This window comes from Molossus molossus, unplaced genomic scaffold (genome assembly GCF_014108415.1).
Source record: "Molossus molossus isolate mMolMol1 unplaced genomic scaffold, mMolMol1.p scaffold_m16_p_3, whole genome shotgun sequence".
Taxonomy (NCBI): Eukaryota; Metazoa; Chordata; class Mammalia; order Chiroptera; family Molossidae; genus Molossus; species Molossus molossus.
Genome location: NW_023425366.1, coordinates 93,318,879 through 93,332,706, shown reverse-complemented (window position 1 = coordinate 93,332,706; position 13,828 = coordinate 93,318,879). Strand labels below are relative to the sequence as shown.

Genomic DNA, 13,828 nt, shown 5'->3' with positions numbered 1-13,828 from the left:
AAATGGCCCTGTCTAATGTGACTCAGTAGTTGGAGCATTGGCTCATGCACCAAAGGGTCTTGGGTTCGATTCCCAGTCAAGGGCATGTACCTGGGTTGGAGGTTCAATACCTGGCCCCAGTCGGGTGCATGCGGGAGGCAACCAATCGATACATCTTTCTCACATCAATGTTTCTCTCTCTCTCTCTCTCTCTCTCTCCCCCCTCCATCTCTTCCTCTCCCTCCCTCCCTGCCATGCTTTCTAAAAACCAATGGAAAAAATAGCCTCAGATGAGCATTACCAAAACAAAGTAAATGAATAAATAAAAAATAAATAAATAAATAAATGAACAAGCGGAACAGAAACAGACTCAAATACAGTGACCATTTTTATGGTTGACAGATGGAAGGGGTTTGTGGGATAGGTGAAAAATGTGCAGGGATTAAGTGCAAATGAGCAGATACAGAATAGTTATGAAGATGTAAACTACAGCCCTGGCCGGTTTTGCTCAGCAGTTAGAGCGTTGGCCTGTGGTCCAGAGAGACTGGGGTTCGGTTCCCACTAAGGGCACGTACCTCAGTTGCAGTTTGTCCCCGGCCCTGTTTGGGTCATGCGGGAGGCAGCCACTCGATGTGTCCCTTTCACGTTGATGTTTTTTTCTCTCTCCCTCCCACTCTATCTGAACCAAAAATGGAAAGATGTCCTCGGATGAGGACCAAAAAAAAAAAAGATGTAAACTACCACATAGGGAATATAGTCAATAACACCTTAATAACTATGCACAGTGTCGGGTGGGTACTAGATTTATCAGGGTGATCACTTCGTAAGTTATGTAAATGTCTAATCACTGGGTTATACACCTGAGCTAATATAATATTGTACATCAACTGAAAAAGAAAAATTTTTAAATCATTTAAAAGAAAAAAAAAGAATATCACACCAGTGTTACAAATCACCCTTTATTCCCAATGGAAAATGAAAATCCTAGGTCTTATGTTAAAATTTTTAAAAATATAACACACTATGTGAACCAAACAAAACATGACTATACATCAGGTCATCCAGCCTGCTGGTCTGCCATCTCCGGCTTAGACTATCTGCCAGCTTCATTACAAACATCGTGAAGGTCCTCAAATGTTCGAAATAAGGTTTTTAAGATTTTTGACAGGTTGTATTTTAAACTTAACTGCTCTTTTTCTTAATGTTAGTTCTTACCCCTGTATCAACAGCAAATCTATCATTTATATAGCAGTTTTGAATTTAATATTGAGATCTGTTTCAAAGGCATACTTGTTGACAACTTTACTTTTGTTGTTGCTGTTGTTAATCTTCACCTGAGGATATTTTTTCCTTTAATTTTAGAGAGAGTTTAAGGGAAGGAGGGATGGAGAGAGAGAGAAACATTGATGTGAGAGAGACATATCTAACCTTGATTGGTTGCCTCCTGCATGCACCCCAACTGGGACCAGGGATCAAACCTGCAACCTGGGTACATGCCATTGATCAGGAATTGAACCTGCAACCTAACCACTGAGCCACAGTGTCCAGGGAGACAACTTTACTTTTGGTGAACAACTGCCATGAAATAATTCCCAACTGGTGAAGCCAGTAAATGGGTACAATGATGGCATGGGTAAAGAAGTGTTTGCTATATCCTGTCATGACTCAACCCAAAAATTTCCCTTTCCTGAGTTGTGAAAACAGACATGATTGTCCTTGGAAGAGATTGATGAGGAGTGACATCAACAACATGCCTGCAAAAGATATCTTTCATGGTATCTCCCTTCAATAACAACCATTCAGCATCCATCCACAGACAAAAGTGCCTTTGTGGGAGCTGTGGGATTCAGCTCCATGCGCCGAGGGTCCCAGAAGGAGCCTTGCCCACCCACGCATAGGTAATAGGCATGCAGGCCTCAGTCCCAGCTGTGGACCCTGCCGTGGTTGTGAACTGTCTCCAGTCCATTTTGGCCACAGTCCAGCAGCCCCTGGAGAACCCCGTCTTAAGACAATCACCCACGGATGAAAGAGCCTTTCTGGAAGTCCCGGTTTCCAGCAGAGAATCTCCAGCACATCACTGGAGAAAAAAAAAATAATACAAGTTTGGCCACACTGCAGAGGGTAAGAAGAACAGTTAGACTTGACCCAGACGGGCCTCCCCCAAGGCGGCGCAGGCCAATGCCTTCTTGACCTGTGGTTTCCCATGCAGGGGAAGTGAGCGCGTGGGAGAGCACCGCTTCTCCAGCCTTGTCAGACTTTGCCAAAGCGGCCACTTCTATCACACCCCATCCAGACTGGGGAGTCCTGAGCTGCATGACTGGGGAAAGGGAGGAGGGACAACAGCAGATAGGGATCTGGGAGGGCGTCAAAGGAATGTGGTTCCTCCCACCTGTGGTGCAGAGGCCATCAACAAGCCCACCCATGAATCACTGGGGATGTCTAGCTCACAGACACCCCCCAACTGGCCCATGGGTTCTCTCAGTGCTCCATGCACCTTTCTTACAGAAACCCCCACTCTGTCCAGCTCTCTGTCCACGCTCCCAGTAGTGGTGAGAACGAGCTTTGGCAGATGTCTACTGAGCATGTGCAGAAAGCTGGCTCATATCAGCAGGCGGGAGAGACCACGAACTTGAGCTTGAGCTCTTCTCTTGGGAAAGCAACAGGGAGGCTGTCGGCACCTGTCCTGGTGTGTTGCAGGATGCAGGGAAGGTGTACAAGTTTAAGAATTCTGCCACAAGAGGGAGCAAAAAGCGTGGAGCAGGCTCATCCATAGGTCTGAGGTCAGAATCCTAGCAGAGCTGACAGTGTATTTATCTCCCAATTTCCGGGAAGACTGAAGGTGGTGACTGCTGCTGGAAATGTAACCACAGCAGTGCAGGACTTCAAGGAATACTAAATATCAAGGAAACATGACACCACTACAGAGACACAATATTCTGCTAGTAACTTGCCTCAAGGATGTGGAGATCTATAACTTACCTAAGAATTCAAAATAGCTGTTCTAAGGAGCTTTAATGAGTTACAAGAAAACACAGAAAGACAGTCAACAAGATCAGGAAAACAATACATAAACAAAATGAGAAGTTTAACAAGAAATAGAAATCATAAAAAAATGAGGACCAAACAGAAATTCTGGATCTAAAGAATAGACTGAATGAAATAAAAAATGCAATAGAAAGCATCAACAGAAGAATGGATCAAGAAAGAAAGAAACTGTGAAGTAGAAGACAGATATTTTGATAGTATCTAGTTAGAAGAACAATACAAAAGAGTGAAGAAAGAGTACATGAACTATGGGATGCCATCCAAGAAGCAGTTGCAAATTATTGGCATCCCTAAAAGAAAAGAGAGGGATAAGGAAGCAGAAAGCTTATTTAAAGAAATAATAGGGGATAACTTCCCAAATCTGGGGAGAGAGTTGTATATTTAAACTCATAAAGCTTCTAAGTCTCCAAACAAACTCAAGTAAAAAAGGAGAAGTAAAAATCATTAAAATCAGAAAGGAAGACAGAAAATTGTCTCTGCTTGCAGATAATGTGATCTTATCTATATAAAACCCTAAAGAGTCCACCAAAAACTGCTAGAACTGGTCCACCGAACACTGGTAGAATTCAGTAAATTGCAGGATACAAAAGTCACTTGCATTTCCATATATTAACAATGAAATATCTAGGAAAAAAATAAAGAAAACAGTTCCATTCCCAATATCATCAAAAACATAAAATGCTTAGGAATAAATTTAACCAGGGAGATGAAAGACTTGTATACTAAAAACTATAAGATTTTGATTAAAGAAATGAAAGAAGACTCAATAAATGAAAAGATATCCCAAGTTCATGGATCAGAAGTATTAATATTGTTAAAAGGTCCACACTACCCAAAGCCATCTACAGCTTCAATGCAACTCCTATCAAAATTCCAATGGCATTTCCATGGAAACAGAGCAGACAATCCTACAATGTGTGTGAAGCCACAGAAGACCCCGAACAGCCAAAGCAGTCTTGAGAAAGAAGAACAAAGCTGGAGGCACCACATTTTCTGATTCCAGGCTATATCGCATAGCTATCCTCATCACGGTTGTATAGCATTGGCATAAAAACAGACACGTAGACCAGTGGAACAGAATCAAGAGCCAGAAATAAACCCTCACATATAAGGTCAACCAGTATTTGATGCGAGATCAGAACACTCGATGGGGAGAGCAGAGCCTCTTTAACAAACGGTCCTGGGAAATGGCATGATCACCGGCAGCAGGATGAAACTGGACCCTTATCTTCCACGACTCACAAAAATCACTTCAAAATGGATAAAGACTAAACATAAAGCCTAAAAACATAAAACTCTTAGAAGAAAACAGGGGAAAACCTCATTGACATTGATCTTGACATTGATTTTTTTTTTTATATGACACCAAAATCACAAACAGCAAAAGCAAAAATAAAATAAAAAAGTGGGAGTACATCAAACTCCAAGGAACTTCTGCCCAGCAAAAGAAACAATCAACAAAATTAAATGTCAACCTGCTGAATGGGAGAAAATATTTTCAAATCATCCATCCAAAATATACAAAATAACTCATTACACCTCAATAGCAAAATGAAAAAAAATCTCAATTTAAAAAATGGTCAGAGGACCTGAGCAGATGTTTTTGAAACAAACAAAAAAGCATACAGATGGCCAACAGGTACATGTAAAGGTTCTTAATATCACTAGTCACCAGAGAAAGGCAAATCAAAACCACAAGGAGTTATCACATCACACCTGTCAGAATAGCTATCAAGAGATAACAAGTGTTGGCCAGGATGTGGAGAAAAGGAAACTGTTGGCACAAGGGACTGTAGTTGATACAACCACTATGGAAAACAGTACGGCAGCTTCTCCAAAGAGTAAGAAACAGAACTACTAGCGATTCCACTTCTGGGTATATTTCCAAAGGAAAAGAAATCTGATCTCAAAAAGATATCTGCACTCCCGTGTTAACTGCAGCAGTAGTTATAAAAGCCAAGCTATGGAAACAACCTAAATGTCCTTTGCCTGATGAGTGGATAAAGAGAACGTGATATGCAGGCCTACCTTGGAGATACTGTGGATTCGGTTCCAGACCACTGCAATAAAGCGAGTCATGTGAACTTTTCGGTTTCCCAGTATATGAAAAAGTTATGTTTACACTATACTGTACTATATTAAGGGTGCAATAACTTTGTGTTTTAAGAAAACAATGTGCACACCTTAATTAAAAAATACTTTATTGCAAAAAAATGCTAACCATCAGCAGAGCCTTCAGCAAGTCATACTCTTTTGGTGGTTTGAGGGTCTTGTCTTGATGTTGATGAAAACACAATATTGTATATATAACGGACCATTTTTCATCCATAAAAAAGAAGAAAATCCCACCATTTGTGACAACCTGGATGGGCCTGAGGTCATTATCCTAAGTGCAATAAGTCAGACAGAGAAATACAAAGACTATATGATATCACTTATATGTGGAATGTCAGAAAACTGAACTCATAGAAACACAGGGTAGAATAATGGTTGCCAAGGCTGGTGGGGTTGGGGAGGGGGTGCAAATAGAAAATGTTTGTCAAAGGGGACAAAATTCCAGTTATAAGATGAATAAGTTCTGGGGGATCTAGTGTATAGCATGGCAACTTAATTAGTAATACTGTATTATGTATTTGAAGTTGCTAAGAGAGTTGACCTTAAATGTTCTCACCACAGAAAGGAAACAGTAATTATATCAGATAATGAAAATGTTACTAACCCTATTGTGGTAATCATTTTGCAATATATTGGTGTATCGAATCATCACATTGTACATATGTTAAGCTTATACAAGTATATGTCAATTATATCTCAATAAAAATAGAAACCCAAGAAATTAAAGATCCAAAGAGTCTCTGATAAAGTTAAATATTCACAATTACCAGTCTAAAGTTACATAAAGCAAATGCCTTAAAGGATTGTTTTTCAAATAAGTAGACTCTGAGGACTGTTGGTTCCATCATGTTTTTGAAAAATAAATGGGGGGGGCAGGGGTAGGGAATTCATGGTCAAATAAGTTTGAGACATGCCTTTACTCCAAGTGTACTCGGAGCTTTTAACAGACGATGTAAATCTTTGAGAAAGGGGATCCAGCAAGCAAGGGGCATTTCCCAATATTACTGGAAAATACAGCAATAAATTCTGCGGGGCGAGAATTCAGCAGCTCACCATAGGAGCATGCAACTACTAGGGTCCAAGTTTCTGGAAACCTGTTGTCCCCTCTGGATCAACAGACAGATTTCATTTGAGGTGGCACATTTCCACTCCTTTCCCTCAATTACATGCTAAATGCAATACGTTAACTGAGTTGTTTTTAGGCTTAAACATTAGGTTGATTTGCCATATCTCTAGATTTGCCCTAACAGTCTTTGCCTCTCCAATGTGCCCAGCTGGCCCGGGAGACCCAACTTCAGATCATGCTGCCCTCTGTGACCTAAGAAGGCTCTTTTTCTATGTGGTGGTTCTCCTGGAGCTCCAGCTGATTTCTTTCCAGAAAAAAAAGAAGCAACATCTAGCAGTTGGGATATTACTGCAGCTTAAGGAAAGAATCGTGTCCGTGCAGCTTTGCTTGGATCACTGCGTGGGTCTCCCTCTCCCGTTAACATCTCTGTGTGTGGCATGGAGAGATGTACTAGGTTTACCACTGGATTATCTGTCCAAGTATGGACAGTTTGCTGTCCCAAATTCAGAATCACAAGTTCCTGTGAACGTTTGGCAGTGGGTCACTTAGATGAAAATGTGTTTTTTCCATTACTTTTAAATTACTTTGCTCTAAAAAGATTTGAACCATTGTGCAATTAACATTGCTTCTTGGTTCTGAGCTTTTATATGAGCTAACACCTATCCCTACAAGGAGACTGCGTAAATTATTAGGCCTGTAAACATTCTACCCGCCCTGCAAAGACTGCAATTGCAGAAACTCGTTTTCTAGAGATAAAGCAAGGACTTCTCACTGTTCCCCTCGGCCCTCTCTCCAGGGGACTCTGAAGTTATGCCGTCTTAAGCAAAACAAAAGTAGCAGACAGGATTTCCATTTGTTTAGACTGTGTCATGGTTTCTATCTGTTTCCACCTAGGCTATATTGAATTTATAGTGTCTTTAATTGTTACTAAATTCATGGTTTCTATTTACAAAAATCCTAACTAAGGAGCACACATTGACAGTCAGTAATGCAACAAAGGCTTTGCTTTGTTTACCAGAGGTCCTATCTTCACTGCTAGCAGAGGCCAACGACCAAAGCTGGGAAATAGAAGTTTAGGTTCCAAAAGATAAGTGGGGAAAATTGGAATTTCTGCTGGTGCAGTATGCAGACAAAGGGTCTCTCCCAGTATTTACTGGTAGGTTCCTCTGAACCAAGTCGGGCTCCATAGCAACAGAATACAGGGTCCCTATGGAAACAGGAAAAAATCCATTGCCACTGGCAGAAAGGGCATCAAGGGTACGAATTCTTAGGAACATACCATCTGACGGCTGTCAGTTCAGGGGCTCTTCGGTTAGCCTAACAGGATTATCTCACTTTTAGCTGTCCTCAAAAGGGGCTGCGGAAAACACCCTAAGGTTGTTTGAAAATATTTAACAAGCTCACAACTCTATTATTCAACAAGTCTGAGAGAGACAAACCCAGAGCAGAGGGCTCAGACTGCCTTCAACCTCCAAGAGGTGCTCCCCCTCTGCTAAGCCCTCAGCCCGCTTCTCTACCCGCCCCCGCCCGGCCCCAACGCCCAGTGCTCTCCAAAGGCTGAGTCTTCACAGCCCCAACGTGGCATCCTGTCTGCATTTCAGCTCTTCTCATCCTGAGAAATCTGCCCCAAACTCTTCAGCAGCCAGAGACCAAAATGACATGGTGCTAGATAAAGATTTAAACGCGTCCTTCCGTGAGCTCCAGGTCACAGGCACAGGTACCTGGTGCTGCCCAGCCCCTCCCCGAAGCCTAGCCCATTTTGGCCAATTTGGCTACTTCTGAAATATCCTTCCTATAGGACCCTCCTGTGGCTGACACTGAGGCAAAATGTAGCTGTTGCATATCTTTTTTTTATTCCTAAACAAAATTTCTGACAATATAATCCTGAGTTAGCATGGCAAATATTCTAGTTCACAGACAGGAAGCTCATTTTTCTGGGGACAAGAGCGGGAACAAGTACATAGGATTTCCAGCTAAAGGGAGAAGCGACATACAGCAGGGGCCTGTGGCCAGGGCATGACTCAGGAGCCTCAGTTGACATCTCCATGACCCAAGGGGTCCAAAATACCACAGGGTACCAGACCAAGTCTAATACAGGGATGGCAAATGTGGACACTTGGACCACCCTCAAGACCATGACAGAAATCACTGAGTCACTCTGTTCTCTCTCTCCCCACAGACATGGCCTCAGAATCCTTCTAAACACAGTGTTCCAGGTAGCCACTTCCAAGAGAAGGTGCCCTCTCTCCCAAAAGGGAAGCTTTCGGTCATTTCAGTCTAACAGGATGCCAAAGCAGAAAGAATAAATGGGGAGAGTGTATGGGTTATACGGCAAATAGCCTAACGTGCATCTAAAGTGCTCCCTGTGTGGCACGTCTGTCTCCCGGAAGAAACTAGTCCCGGGTAAGTGAGCTGCAGATGTCTCTGAGCCCTTCACCCAAACTTTGGGTTTAAAACCCGTTGCTTACTGAAGCATGACATTCAAACAAGAGTCAAGTTTATGTGCGGGAATTATTTTTCATGTAAACACCAACCACAGTTCTAGCCCCGTAGTTGCCTACAGCCAATTCAGTTTTTCATCAACTTGGCCAACTTAAAAATCAGCTGTGAATATTCATTCACTGCATGGTAATCAATTGTCACACTCATCTCTGCTAAGAACAGGAAATCATAGACAGTTCAGTGTGTGGGAGTTAAAGCTTCTTCTTTACAGTTCCCACGTTCTCTCAACGAGTGCCAAAGACATGCAGGGCACATCCATGGGAACTGGTCTTCTACCACCAGAGCTGCCTACAAGGCAATGGAGCGGGTGAGCCAGTGCGCAGTCCGCTCCCGTGTCTTCCTTGCATGCCACGCTGCCCGCAACATCCCATCACAGCTTTAATTTGAAGTTAGCATTTGCCCTCCTCTATCTAACAAACATAGGGTGAGAGTGTGTCTACCACAAAGGAAGCATTCATTAGAATGTTCCCTTCCTTTGCAACAGCATCCAGCAGGAGAAGACTGGACACATGGGAGCGAAAGGGGAGCTGGACTGGAGAAGGGACCTTGGCCATGCTTTTGGTCCATTCACGATTCTGCTGCAAGAAGCTCTGCTTAAAATGATTAACTTTCTCTCCCGTCAGCCAAGGTGAAGCCAAGGACATCGTATGGTCGGCCCTGTCTTGAGATCAACCAATGCTTCCCGCAGAGGGAGAGTTGCCAACTCCCCACCCTGCTGTGCTTTCCCTGTGCACTTTTTCTATCCCGTGGAACCAACTCTAGAGGTGATCTCCGCTAGCTGATAGGCCAGGTTCCAAAGGTGTGTTTGGAAATCAGGTGTGTACCTCCAAACACCCATTCCTAGAATTCTAATGCTGTAGATCATGGTTAGGCGCCTAGGGCAGCCTCCAATGTGCATTTACTCCATAACTTATAGCAGCGATTTTCAACTGGTGAGCCACAAGGATGTTTAAAACACACGATACCTGACTCTTCAGTCAGGGACACTGACCTCTTTTCCCTTTGATTGTCAAATAAAACATGACAACAGCTAATGCATCATAACCATCTGGTGTGAATTAATCAAAATTATACCATTTTTTTTGTCAGATCAACAAAAAATATATTTTGGGTGTGCCACAGATTTTTAGTAATTAGCTTGTGTGCCACGAGATGAAAAGGTTGACATTGCTGATTCGCAGAACTGTGGAGATCACGAGCGTGGTCTCAGCTCTCCCAGGGACCCGCGCTGCTCACGCCTTCAGTTAGGCTGCCGAGAGCGCCTCCCGGTCACAGGACCAGCGCTCAGCGTGAGGGCCTGGGGAGAAGACAGGAGGCCCCACACCACTCCTGGAGTTGCAGACAGCTGAGGTCTTGGGAGAGGGGACCTGTGGGACTCGGGGTGAGGAGGAAATGGATCCCGTGCCACTGGAGAGGGAGAGGGCTCCAGAGGGCCTGGGCCTTCTGCTGGTTTCTCCCTGGCATTTGTGATTTAAGTCTTGGTCTCAAACCGTCCCCTTTCCAGCCCTGAAGTCAGCCAGTTTCTCTCTCCACTGGCCTCCTGTTGTTTCTAATCAGCATTTCTGTGGCTGTCTGAGAAACCCATCAGTCCCCCTCCTCCGTCAGCCTGTTCCTGTCACTGACGCGAAAACACAGTGGCACTAGGAAATAATATGTCTTAAAGCTCAGTGACATGAGATACAGCATCTGAAACAGACAATGGGCGCAGTAAATTCCAGCAAGGTAGTAATTGAGGACTGTGATTTCCGGTGTTTAAAAAACTTCAGAAAACCACAAAGAAATATTATGTAGCCCTAAAAAAGAAATCCTGTCACAGGATGCACCATGGATGCGGTTGAGGGTGTTACACAAAGTTCACCACTAAAGGACAAGTACCATATGATTTCTAAAGTACTCAACATCTCCATATGAAGTAAAGTAGTCAAAGTCCTTGAAACAGAAAGCAGAAGTAACAGGTGGTCGCCAAGGGCTGTGGGAGGGCAGAGGGAACCCTATGTATTTACCACAGCCAAGACAAAGCAACAATGTCGGTGTCCATCAGTGGATGAATGGATCGAGAACATGTGAGATACACATACAGTGGAATACTATTCAGCCATAAAAAGAATGAAATCCTGCCATTTGTGAGAATGTGGATAGACCTTAAGGACATTATGTTAAGTGAAATAAAAATACCATATGATCTCACTTATACGTGGAATCTGAAACAAGCAAACACACAGGAAAACAAACTCACAGATACAGAGAGAGAAAAGATTGTAGGTTGCCAGAGGTAGGGGGTGGGTAAAATAGGCAAAATTGGTCATAAGGTACAAAATTCCTATTATAAGTCCTGGGGATATAATATAATCTTTATTATAGTTAACAATACTGTTCTGTGTATTTGAAAGTTGCCAAGAGAGTAATCTTAACAGGTCTCATCACAAGAAAAAAAAACACAAAACTCGTAACTGTGGTGATGGATGTTAACTAGATCTACTGTGGCAATCATTTCGCAATATATACAAATATTGAAGCATTATGTTCAATACCTGCAACTAATAAAATGTTATATGTCAATTATATCTCAATTGTCAAAAGCATATATAAACACAAACTCACATATACATACACAGATATATACATATACTACATACATATATATACACATATAAATGTACATACGCATTAAAATCATTTCACTCCTCTGGGCATTTCTTCATTCATATTTTAATTTCTCCAAAGTAATGAAACACAAGATTAGGTAAGAAGAGCAACTATGAAGGATGAGTAAACGTAAATGTTCAATTTTATGAACAGGTTAAAATCTCATCATGGAATCATGGGCATCTTCATGACTAGTAATATTTTCTTTATGGACAATTTTCTCCTCCATTCTTTTCTTCCGACCAGATTCTTAGGAAAGGCTATTCCCTACATTCTCCTCTTTGGTTCTTCCTGCCTGATGAATAAGTGTGTCTCCTGGACACGGAGCCTTGCTACTCGGGTGTGCTCTGTGGACCAGCTTTGGCGCAGCGGAAAGAGTAGCAGAACCGTATCCCCCCCCCCCGCCCCCCCTCACACCCCCCCCCCCGGCAGGCTGGTGCGGGGTGGAGGGGGGGGAGCACCGGACTTCTCTCCGGAAGAAGCTACTACCGCTGCCTAAGAGAAACTGTTTTCAAATACAAGTATTTCCATAAAAACATCTTTTATTGCTTTCTAGCTAAACTGACTACTAAAAGTTAAACGGAAATTATAACCGATTCCTGTGTTTTCGATTCCTTTCGGTCACTGGGAAGAGTTAGAAAGGGTGACTGTGCTTGGTGCCTGGCTGCAAAACCTACTTGAAGAGGAGATAACGAGAACCAAACCGAGAACCTTCTTCCTTCTCTACCCACAAGGGTGCCCGGCAGTGAGAGCTGTTCAGAGGAGAGACTTACTGGCACCCCCAAGAACAAGGATGGAAGGGAAGCTTGACTGTCCTCTGGGTTAAGGTATGAAATCAAGACAGGAGAGTGAAGGCGCAAAACCCTTGAAGAGACTAAACAGCTCCCGGCTTCTGAGACCAGACGGCACCCAGATTAAGTATATTCACATATCTAAAGAAGAAATGCATCCGTCTCTAGGGGCAGTTGGTCAGCCAAGAAGTCTTAGAAAAGGAGAGTTTTGGGAGCAAACACCGGAGATGTCCCTCCAAGCAGTAAGGAGAACACTTTGCAAGCTGTCTCTGGTGCGATAAAGAAAAGCCGAGTTGGCCATTGTGATGTTCAGGCACGACGGTGCTACTGGAGGTGCGCAGCTTTCTGAGATGGACTGCGCTGCTGAACAACGAGACGGAGGTGTTACGCTACGGAAGCTCTGAAACTCCTTTAGCTGACCTTGCTTGGATCCTCACGCCCCGTACCAGCTTGCCAGCACAGTCCAGCCCCTCACATGCCAGGTATGCCTGAAGACAAGCCCCTCTCGGGCTCTCTGTAACTTACTGAATCAGCATCCTGGCTATGTGTGTATTTCCTATGACCTGGGTGGACAGAAATAAATCCTGGGAGATAGAACCACTCTCCCAGTGTGCTGACAACTGGCGAAGGCACCAACATGCTGCTGCCCGAAGCCTCTGAGGAGTGGCCGCCAGCCCGGCCAGCCCGGGCTCCCCACGCTCCACTCGGTGTGCGTTCGGTGATGTCCGTTGAAACGTCCCATCAGCCCGGGCCACAGACATCAGTTCATGCTTATTTCCTAAGATGTTTTATTGCGAACATGGAATTTCTCTATTCAGCATCATTATTAATCAAAGACATACACATTTAAAAATTAGCAGAGAAAGAAAAATTGGCACAGGGTATAAACAAAAAGCATTCTCATATACTGCTGGTGAGAGTATAAATTGGAAATACACCAAACATCTTGGAAGTATGTATTTACCTTTGACCCCAAAATATTACTTCTAGGAATGTATCTTTACCTATTAATTAAGGATACGAACAAAGATTTAACTGCAATAATGTCTCCCAGAGCAGTCAGTTCATAGTTGATAAAACTTGGAAATCACAAATATTCAAGAGTTGAAATGGGTTAAATACATATCCGTAATGCAATAACACTGACATGTGTAACATGTTACCGAAGTACATTTACTAACCAGGAAAGACCTTCAAAATGTATTTTTATTTTCTTCTTTTTATTTAGTTACATTTTCTAACGTGTTTTAATGAACACTTATTATCTTATATAGCCCTGGCTCTGAATCATATCCAGGTGTGGAAAGGAAGAGAACACATATCCTGATCCAAGCCGTGTGTGTGTGTGTGTGTGTGTGTGTGTGTTACATGCCACTGAATTGGCTCCAACTCTTGACCACCCTATGAATGAGTGGGTCCATGTGCTGTTCTCAACAGCCCTGCTCAGCTCCTATAGACAGATGCCCGTGGCGTCTCTCATGGAGTCAGCCCATCTCATGTTTTCCTATTTGTTTTTCCTCTTTTCCTGCTGCCTTCTCTTTCAAAGGTGCCTCAGCAGGTATAAATGGTTTATCTGAGGTCACGCAGCCGAGTGGTGTATCACTGGTTCTGCAGATCCTTCAGCCCAGATGTGTCCAATCATTCCCACAGCCTTCAAATTAGAGCAGAACCTTGTCTCTCTCTA

General features: G+C 43.2%; 1 protein-coding gene across 1 annotated transcript in view; it reads right to left on the bottom strand.

Annotated features, from left to right (window-relative positions):
* The window catches only part of MEGF10 (multiple EGF like domains 10), a 158,333-nt gene that overhangs the window by 97,912 nt on the left and 46,593 nt on the right, over positions 1–13,828 (bottom strand). The gene's annotated exons all lie outside the window — the stretch shown is intronic.